The 10,959-nt window shown below is 36.2% G+C and overlaps 1 pseudogene; it reads left to right on the forward strand.

Annotated features, from left to right (window-relative positions):
• Nucleotides 1-224: 224 nt before the first annotated feature.
• Nucleotides 225-669, forward strand: LOC118840465 (annotated as a pseudogene).
• The last annotated feature ends 10,290 nt before the right edge of the window (nt 670-10,959 follow it).

Here is a 10,959-nt window from a genome sequence, read left to right on the forward strand (position 1 = left end):
CAGAATGACCAGATGACCACTGTAGTGGAATTTCTTCCATCAGGAAATAGGTTGGACTAGAACAGAGGTATCAAAACATGTGGCCCACAACTCTCCGGTGTGCAGCTAGAATCAGATTAAAATGTAATTGGGGTTCTTCCTGGGGTCTAGACGCCATCCGTCTTGCATTTGTGCCATTCTTTGGCTCGGCTCTCGACTCTTCCCTCAGCCCATCTCCTGGAGGCCTCTTGTCCCCTCCGATGTTGAAACTAGCCAGGAACCGTGCTCCAAGAGCAAATAACACTGTAACCATCAGAACCAGGAAGTTCATGACAAACAGACTTTTTCAGTGTAAACATATGGTTATAGATGTCCTTCATCCTGGAAAGACCACAGTGCCCAAGACTGAAATTCTACAAAAACTGGCCAAGATGTACAAGACAACTCCAGACGTCATTTTTGTCTGGATCCAGAGCCCATTTTGGTGGTGGCAAAACAACGGGCTTTGGCATGATTTATGATTCCCTTGACTATGCAAAGAAAAATGAACCAAAGCACAGACTTGCAAGGCATGGCCTGTATAAGAAGAAAAAGGCATCAAGAAAACAGCAAAAGGAACACAAGAACAGAATCAAGAAAGTCAGGGGTACTGCAAAGGCAAATGTCGGTGCTGGCAAAAAGAAGGATTAAAAGGCACTATGGATGATGTTTATCCATAAAGATAATTTTTCATCAGAGCATAAACTATGTAAAAACTTAAAAAATAAACTAAAATAAAATGTAATTGGGGAAAAATAACAAAATAGATAAAAAGAGTAAGTCAGAGCTAAGTCTACATTTTAAAACTAAGCTAAGAGCTTAACCCCCACAGGAATCCGTATTAGAGGCCTCCTTTCTATTTAAGTTTGAACAAAACCAGAATAGATGACTTCTGAGCCTCCTAAGAACATTCCAAATCTTATATTATATGATTTATACAGGAGTGCTGGATTACTAGTGAGAAGATTTGTGATCTAAACCCTGCTCCTTCCCCAACCAGTTGTGCGATTTGGGACAGTCATTCCATTTTGGGGACCTTCAGTTTTCTTCTTCTGTCCAAAAGGAGTTTGTACAAAATGATATATTAGGTTCCTTCCAGCATTAACAAGCTATGGTTCTATCAAGATAAAAAGAAAGGGAAGAAAGGGGGAATGAGCAGTCTATTTTAATGGGTGGAGTGCTGGTCTTAGAACCAGGAAGATTCTGTTTCAAATTCTACCTTTGATAATTACGAGCTACAATATCACAGAGCCTCAGCTTCCTCCTTTGAAAGATGGGGATGATAATATCTGTAGTTGTTGTTTAAATTGTGTCTGACTCTCTATGACCCCATTTGGGGTTTTCTTGGCAAAGATACTGCAGTGGTTTTGCCATTTCCTTCTCCAGCTCATTTTACAGATGAGGAAAGTAAGGCAAACAGGGTTATATGACTTGTCCAGGCTCACATAGCTAGTGTCTGAGGCCAGATCTGAACTCAAGAAGATGAGACTTCCTAACTCCAGGCCTGCTACTCTATCCACTGTGCCACCCAGCTGTCCAAATATCTGTAGTACCTAACTCAAAGGGTGGCCATGATGCTTTTACTTTTATATTTCAACAGATCTCATAGATTTGACTACTCTTCTAATGATACAGATCACTACTATTATCCTCTGGCATGACTCTTTTCCAGCTCTTCCTGCAAATCTTGCACACTCTTGGTTCTCTTGATGTTATACGGTTTCCCATGGAGTTCATCAGAGTTTACCAGTTATCTCCTGTTCTCAACATCTGTAAATGTATGCTCAGCTACACATACATCTCTGATATCCTTTCCTTCTTTTCTTTTGCACGTTTTTATTGATAACAAGGTTTATCCTCAACTTAAATTCTTCAGAGGTTGTAATGCTACAATATTCTTAGCTATATAACGTTACCATATCCCATAATGATACTTAAAAATAAAAATATGGCCCTTTGATTCAGGGTAAAGTTACGGGTCATCAAAATCACCGTATAATTTTCCAAAGGCATTCCAACTGTCTTTCTCCTCCCAATTAATTATGAACCTAGCTCATTATCCACACTCAATTTCTCTTTAAACTATACGTATTGATGACCAAATTCTGTCATTGGTCCATCCCACTGCATGCCTTCGTCTAGACGAAATGCATTCTTCACTCACTGTGACTTTCTTATGTGTAAATTAGAATTCACTCTTCGGAGAGATTATGAATCTCATTTAGGAGGCTCTCATCCATAATCAGGGGCATTCGAAGGATCTCATTATCTTTAAGGAATCTCCGTTCCATTTGGATTAGAAGTAGAACATCCTACATGACAGTAGCAAATGTTTTTGTCAAATAGACAACTCCTTACTTAATGCCTTAATAGTAATAATGATTAAATGATAATAAAACTCATCTCTGGTGTGAATATTTCATGAAATCTTATATGATTTTGTCCTGTATCTGCATACATTGTGGGTCTAAGGTGATATTTTGCTTTACCGAATGAAATACTTCTTATAATCAGCAAACAATAAGCATGGTAGGATCTTGTATTGGTCTGCTGTGGAACATCATTTTTGAAAACCAGCTCTTCCACTCTAATGCCCTAAATTCACACATGGATTATTCTCAGAAAAAAATGTGATGATGAGAAAGTTATCAAGAGTCCATAGTTATTTATCTTCTTGCAGTCATTTTTTCCAACAATAAGTCTAGAAATTTTTTTCTATGAGGTTTGCTATCCTTCCTTTTTCAAATACTTTTGAAAATGACCCTTCAATCCTTTCATGTACCTCCAACGTGAACCTCTCCTCTAAGTATACGGGGTTTATTCCAGTTGTCTTATCTTTGTTTTCTTAAAGGCTACCCCTCCAACCACACTCCATCCCTTATACTCCAGAAGGCTTGATGACTTTTTATGTTTATCCAGCCATGATAATTTCCTGTAATTTTACTTTCAAGGGCAGTTTTGAATTTCATTCATAAACTGGATGACTTTGGTTTAATTCCTCACAACTGGAGATGAGTGTAAACAAGCATGACTTGACAACATCATTAATAATGAACAGAAATATTATGCTGAAAATGAGGATGCCCCTTGTGTTAAGCTTATAATTATACCCATAAAAACAAAAAGTTAATCCTTATAACTTCTTTTACTGCAATCATTTTTTAAAACGTCAAACACTACCACTTCTCCCACTGTGAGATAATCCTTGCCTTGGTGAGGATCATTTCAATAGAACACAGCATGTTCCCTTGAAACAATGGTTACTCATTGTAGCATCATTAGCCTTAAAAATGAGCATAGAATTTCATGTAATAGGATGAACATGGAATTTAATCAGTGTGTAGTGTCAAGAGCCACATCAAGTTTATTTGAAATATACTATTTTGATGAAAATGTGAGATGACAGTTAATTCCAATATTGTCTACATATATGCATGTTCATAGCATTTAGTCATTCATTTATTCAACAGCTGTATGTGAGATGACTAGGTATAAGGCTTTTCAGAAGGACTGAGTTTATTTGATAAAGATCTAGAAGAATATTTCAGGGTCCATCTTCTACAAAACTGTGTTGTACTAATATAAATTTTGTCATTTCTATGAAACTAATTGCCCCCGTAATAACGTTTCACTTAGCATAGTGTCTTAGTGAAGTTAATAACAGATATGTTAGGACAAACAATTCAACAAGAGGAGGGAAACAAGATTTGAGAAAAAGAAGGAAAGGATGGAATACAGAAAGGAGAACTAGACAGGTTGTATGTGGGCATCCCAGACTTCCCTGTTCTATACCTTTTTCATCCCTTATCCTTCCTATCCCTCTCAGTCTTGGATATCTCCCATTCTCATATTTCTTTTCTTTTTTTCCCCATCATCCCTAAAACTACCTCACAGATCCTCCCCTTTTCCTAAGGTGTAAATGATTGGTAACTTCTTAAGGTATCAACCACTGAAGTAATATTTAGATATTAACAAGTTTCTGGCGCACACCAATATGGTTTGGGAAGGGGGAAGAAGGGAGGGAAAGGTGCCTTCCTGAATACCTGAAATGACATCCCCTAGGAAATCTCATGCCCTATTGTAGATATTTTACATTTTCCCTGAGGCAATACTTAACAGTTAACAACATTTAAATTATACGCATCAGAATAGTATGGAATAGTTTGAGGGGGGAATGACTGTGTCTATGTGAAGTGCATAGGAACCTTAGCAAGATCACCAGATGAAAGAGTTTAAGAACTAATGCTGCCAAATGTTGAAGTGTCTAACACCTGCCCCGAATTTTAACATATTCATATGTTACCTTAAGGCAAAATTAGAATGGGCTAGCCAAGCAAAACTGTAGGCTGAAATTTTATGCACTAAATCGCTGCTGACTTAATTTAAGAAGGGTACATCCAACTTTCTTATTCCTTATAAGTAAATCCTAGTAGGGCTTAATTTTTTCATTTTTGTTTTGTGTTGCTTTCATAGAAATAAGATGTTGCTAAACCATCTATCTCCATTCTACATATCAGAAAGTAGAAATAAATGTAGGGAGATGATAATGACATCTTACATTTGTAAGTATAATTTATAATCTTTGCAACATTTATTTATGTACATTATCATATCTGATCCTTGTAACAACTATGTGAGGTAGATAGGGAAGATTCTAATAACCCCCAATTTACAGATGAGTAAACTAAGAGGCAGACTAATAATCTATCAATCAATGAATATGCATTTATGAAGCACCTCTTATGTGCCAGTCACTGTGTTAGGCACTGGGGATACAATAATTACTCTTAACAATCTTACATGCTACAAGCAATGAGTGTGATGAGTGTTCCTACAGCCAAGACTAGAAGTCAAATCTAGTCTAGTTGAGTCCAACGCCTTTTCTACTACATTTAGGTAAGGGCCAAAATCATTAGGTTTGCAACGATACTGAAAACTAAACTGCTAGTATTGTTTTATTAGATTTTTCCATGTGTGCAAGATATATCTAAAAAGTTGAAAGAAAATAATGTCATTTTAATAAGCTAATTTATCTATGGAAGAAAACCATCCCACAATGTCTTTTTGGTTTGTAAGTCTCACTGAAGCTCTGACAATTTGCCCTATGGTTTTCTACTTAATTACAGACAAGATGGTTTAAGTTATAAGGACTCAATAACTTTGGTAGAAAGAAGAATTTTATTAGCCACATATTTTAAATTACTAGAGTCAGGAAAATTGCAAGACAGATTTAAAAAAAAACAAGGTCAACAAAGAACACCAACAAAAAATATACCTATGCAAAGATATGGTACAAGTTGAAATATTTTATCAACGGCAGTAAACATTGGGGTGAAACAAATTATGGAATTCAGTGATAATGTTTCAAGGAAAGGGTGCAATTTAAGGCAACTAGCAGATTTAAAGAATTATTTCATACTGGCATATTTGTTTTCCTTTTAAAGCATGAGTTTCATTGAAATGGTAAAAAATATTGATCTTCATTTGATATTATCATATCCTCATGACTCATACCTGATGCAACTATACTAGGCAATGAAAGCCATGATCCACCTGGGATATTAATTTTATACATGGTTAAATTGATAGATAATGAAGAGAACTTCTGCTGCACAAGTCATTGAAAATATCAGTCTTTTCTAAGACCAGAAAGCCTGGAATAATACTCTTTTCTACTTAAATACTGCCTTTGATCTGAGGAGCTCTAATCCTGAATAAGAATCTTACAAGAAACCTAATATTATGAGCTAGATAATAAATCCCTGATCTCCAGGAACACCTTGAGCATTATGAAAGTTACATAAAAGAAACTGAAAAATAACTGAGAAAGCATTCTTGGAGTGGTATATACTGCCATCACAGACACATTAGAAGAACAGCTTATCTAATTCTGGAACTAAACTCATTACCTTAGAAAAGAATCACTTCAATTCGCTACATCTGTGGCCATTTACCAAAAGGACACTAAAGAAGTATAACTTTTCAGAAATACTGATCTTAAAAAGGGAGATTATTTCTCTTTGTCTTCCATTTGTTGACATCATTTAGAATAATATCAGAAGTTACCAACACAAATCTAAGTAAAAAAAGAAATCAAGTATAACAGAAATGAGTGTTACATAAGTTGTTAAGGGTGGATGAGTTTGACATTAGCAACTGGGCATATTTCCTAGTGGCCTGTGGGGAAGCCTACATGTTTTATAGTTTCCCAATGCTGGTTCTCTCTCAAAGCTTTTCCTAAATGCCCTGGCATCAGGTCATTTTGTTAAACCAAACCTATAATTTTTTAGAAGTCCTACCATTACATAAGATAGAAAGAATGATCATTAGATGAAGTCATATATGTCTAGAGTTCCAAAAAATATAATTACTCCAAGCTGTTTATTTTTCAGGAAAAAACCTGAGATGCAATGCATCATTGATTATAGTCATAAATAATAAAATACACAAAATTGCACAACAGTGAAAATGCATGTATACTGATTAATAGCAATATAAGTTAAACCAATCTGTTTTCTTTTTATTTTTTTTCTAATTTTTCTTATGTGCATGCCAAGTTTATAATTACAAAGGAGGGAACGGCCTAGTAGCAAGTTATTAGTATAATGTCATCATGAAAAAAATTACATTTTCAATGTAGTCATTTTAACTTAGTAGTTTTGTCGAGTGTGTAGTAATCCAGCTTTGGTTTTGGACAATTGTAATGACAAACAACTTAGAAAGACTTAAGAACTCTGATCAACACAACAGAACCATAATGAAACATGCTATTCACCTTCAAAGAGAGCTGAAGGACTCAGAATGCCATTGGAGCATTATCTTTTTTTAAAGACATGGTAATACAGAGATTTGTTTTGCTTGACTACACATATTTAAATGGGTTTTGTTTTTCTTGTCTTCTCAATAGATGGAGGTGAGAAAGGTGGGAGAGAGAGAAATTTAAACTAAAAATAAAGTAAGTTGGAATTAATTAAAAAAAAAACAACATGAATGGCCTAGTGATCACTACCCACATGATGTCAGTAACCACAGAATACCAATAATGAAAGTATCACTGGTTTCTGGCACAGTTTTAATTTTAATAATTTGCTTTAAGAAGATGATAAAGCATAAGCACCCTTATTTTTAAAGAATGGAAGACAACTGTTGGGCTGATGATAGTTAAGATTTGCTTAATTATATCAACTGTTTATTCTGACCATGGCAGTTGGTTTCTTTTCTATGGATCAGTAATAATCTGGCATGAAAACACCCAAATGTGCTAAGATCTTCTCTAAAATTTCTTTACAATCACATTCCATGTGACTGAGGTAGATTTGTTAAGAAAACAACTCTGCTAACTATTAGAAAAGCCCTTTATAAACTCAAAATCTGTTTGTAATTGTATGCAAATTTAAAGTTATATATAGATAAAAACTGCCTGAAAATCGCTAATTAACTCTGAGACGAAAGTGGAAAATTATGTTCAGATTGGAAAGAACTATGTAACTTTATTCGCTTAAAAAAAAAAACTTAGCAGAAAGATGCCTTTCCACCCTCCCCCATTTTCTTTATTGTTCACAGTTCCTTGGGAATTTACAGGAGAGGTTACAGAAGTTAGAGATCGTTTATATGTTTATTTGTGTATTTGTTTTCCTGAGCAGACTGGAGTGCTAGTGGGGCAAATTAAACCCTTCCCTTGGCTTGGCTTGGAAGAAGCTGCAGGACTCTTGTTTGGGTGATCACAATAGTGTAGGTCTGAGGGATAAGAATAGCAGGGGTTCTTTTTGCTGAGCAACTTGAAGTAGGAGGAACTTTACACATCATACTACCAGCTAGGATTCTGGATCTAGTGATAATGGAAGCACTAAAGATTAGTGACTGCTGTGCCATCAGCATTATGGAATGTCCTAGGGCACTTTACATAGTATCTTTTTAGTGCTGCTTAATAAAAAGCCATAGGAAAATCATGGTCTTACTTTAAACAACACACACGTAACTTGGCACATTCATCCATTTGTTAATCGTTTACTAAATATCTACGGTATGTTTATGTTGTTTTGGATTCAGGCAAACTGGGTTTGAATCTTCACTCTGCAACAACTGACGTCCTAAGAGCAGGAAGTGAGCAACTGGAGAGTGATCGTTCCTTAGGACTGAGGATTGATGGGATAGGATTGGGGAAATCTCTAGGTATTGAGGAATTCTAGAATCTTAGATAGATAAATCAATAAAGTAGTTTAGCACAGTGCCTGCCACATAGTAGGAACTTAATAAATGTTTGTTGACTGAGTGGCAGAGCAGGGAGTTAAGATTAGGTAAAGGGCAAGCCAGAGTGGGGCAGATATACTGGGGAAAGGGTTCAGAGAATGAAGTAGTAAATTTAGGGTCAGTCTTCAAAATACCAGAGGTTGCAGGCAAACAATGGCATTTTGAGTCAAATATTTTGAAAATAAAACTATTTCAGTTAATCATGAGGGAACAGGTGTAATGGATAGAAAGCTGGCATCAGAGTCAAGAAATCATGTAACCTTTTAGTGCTCCAGTCGGCTAAGGTCTAAACTGAAGAACAGTCAATCTGCACTGGGAGAGAGAATTTCCTTACTGCATATTTCTTACGTGAATATAATCATACTTCTGGCCCCCAAAATGAAGGGATGTAGCCATACTGAGTGGTGGTAATAGACATGAAGTTTATAGGAGTGTAAAGAGTTAATGTAAGATGAGGGCTTCAGAAGGGCCATCCTGGGACGTTATGGAAAGGGGTGACCTGGAAAGAAAAATGAGGAGCCGTTGGCAGGACTAGCTAGAGGCGTCAAGGTGGGGAACAGAAACAAGGATGGGGAAAGGGTAGTACACTTTGATTTTACTGACTTTCAAAGAGTTCAAAGACTGTTTCAAAGACTGTGCATGAATTGTTGCATAGAAACGGTCAGGAAGCAACAGAGGAGACTCCTGCCCCTGAGTCTGGAAAGGTTATGGGAGGGACTAGAAGGCACATGGTAAATATGGGGGGAGCGGGGGAAGAAGGGAATTTCTTAGACAAGTTTGAGGATTAAAAAAAATTTGTCTAGAATAGAACAAAGGTGGAAAGGGAAAGAAGAACGGTGACTAGGACTGAAGCCATCCTGAGTTCCTGTACGGCAAATAAGAAGAGGCATAGGAAAAGGCAGCAGGGTTGTATAGCTAATATTTAGGCTAGTAAAAGTGGATGATCCATAGATTTGAAGGTACAAGAAGAGCTAGCATATTATGAATAAGGGAGGGAGACAGAGGAGGAGCCAGAAATTTTAAAAGCCTCAAAGTTACATTTAGAGTGTTCCTTGAGCCTGAATGGTGACACAGAAGAGTATAAACTCGGGCTGTCTTTTGCATCTTGATGGTTCAGGCCTGGGAGGGTGGAAAGAAACTTCTTTCAGGAGGATGTGATTACAGGGGCAGTACTGTGACATTATTATTTTGTTAGAACACAGAGAAGTTGCAGGATCAACTTTCAAGGAGTGAATAAATCTCTTACAATTTGGATCTAGCAACCTAAAAAGCATAAAATGACAGCAAAAATCACAAGATGAAAGAAGCTCCGCAAGCATAGGGAATGTGTCTTCCTTGATTAGTGTCTGTGTCTAAGTGTCTGGCAAAATGCCATAAGGAGACAGCTCTCAAGGAATATTTGACAGTGGAAGCTTTGGGCTTACGAAACTGATGCGAGTATAGACATTACAGTGAACAGTTACATCACACGTGGCCTAGACATCTGGTCATTCTGACTTTAGGTAGGCTGAAACAGCAATCCCTCCACCCAATTGAACTGGTCACTTTTCAAAAGACTGTACTGGTATTATATTAGCCTGCTTTTGGTAAAGATGTATTAATTGTGAAATTAGTAGACCAGTCAAACACCTTCACTTTATACTGACAGGACTGCAATAGGTCTCAATTTTTCAGCCTATAAAAATAATATTAACAACAAACTAGAATTTATGTAGAGCTTCATCAGGGGTACGCTGGTAAATGTTTAACAACATGCTCTCCAAAAAATGTACACATGGCATACATTTAAGTTTAATCTGCATTTTTATCATTTTTCCCCATTACTTTCTTAAGTATATTAAGACAATTTTCTAAGTATAAATGTTGACATTGAAAATATAACAAATGACTCTACCAGTTGGCTTCAACATACCACAAGTTTTACAAAGTGCTTTACAAATATTATCTCATTTTAACCTAACAATGACCCTGTGAAATAGGTGGATTACCCTCATTTTACAAATAAGGAAACTGAGAGAGGTTAAGTGACTTGCCCAGGGTCACACAACTAATAAGTGTCTAAGGCTGGATTTGAATTGTCTTCTTAATGCGAGGTCCAGCACTATTTGCTGCCATAATAATATGGCTTGCCCTAAAGAGGAGCCTCTTGTAAATATGTGGACTATATTTTGTCAGATGGCATAAGAAGGAAGATAACAAGGATAGAGAATAAACCTGTCTTGAGATTTTATCTGCAGAGAGACACTAAAAAGAAATATCTTTTACAGTTTTGGAATGTCATATTCACTTCTAGAGATCTTATTTTATAGTGCTCACGAGTGAAAAGTAACTCAAGGTTTTTAAAAGAATTTGAGGATTTCTATTATCGAGAACTTAGAAATTTTTCAGATGCAAATTTTCTTGACTACAGAGATAAGCTCATACTGCACCCTGTGCCTACCCAAGAAGCTAAACCCCACACTCCCTTTATTTTGAAATGTACTTTTAAATGAAAAATTAAACTTACTGTGGGAGGCCAACTCATTTAAACTCTGTTTTCTTTATCTGAACATGGTATTCACCTCAATGACCTAAAAGGTCCATTGAGGCTTTAAAGCTATGATCTCATGTTCCTGTTAACTATTCTCATTTTAGGTACTAGATACACTTTTTAAAAAATACTAAATATGGATTTGTTTCTTCCAAAGGAAT

The sequence above is a fragment of the Trichosurus vulpecula genome, chromosome 2, assembly GCF_011100635.1.
Source record: "Trichosurus vulpecula isolate mTriVul1 chromosome 2, mTriVul1.pri, whole genome shotgun sequence".
Lineage (NCBI taxonomy): Eukaryota > Metazoa > Chordata > Mammalia > Diprotodontia > Phalangeridae > Trichosurus > Trichosurus vulpecula.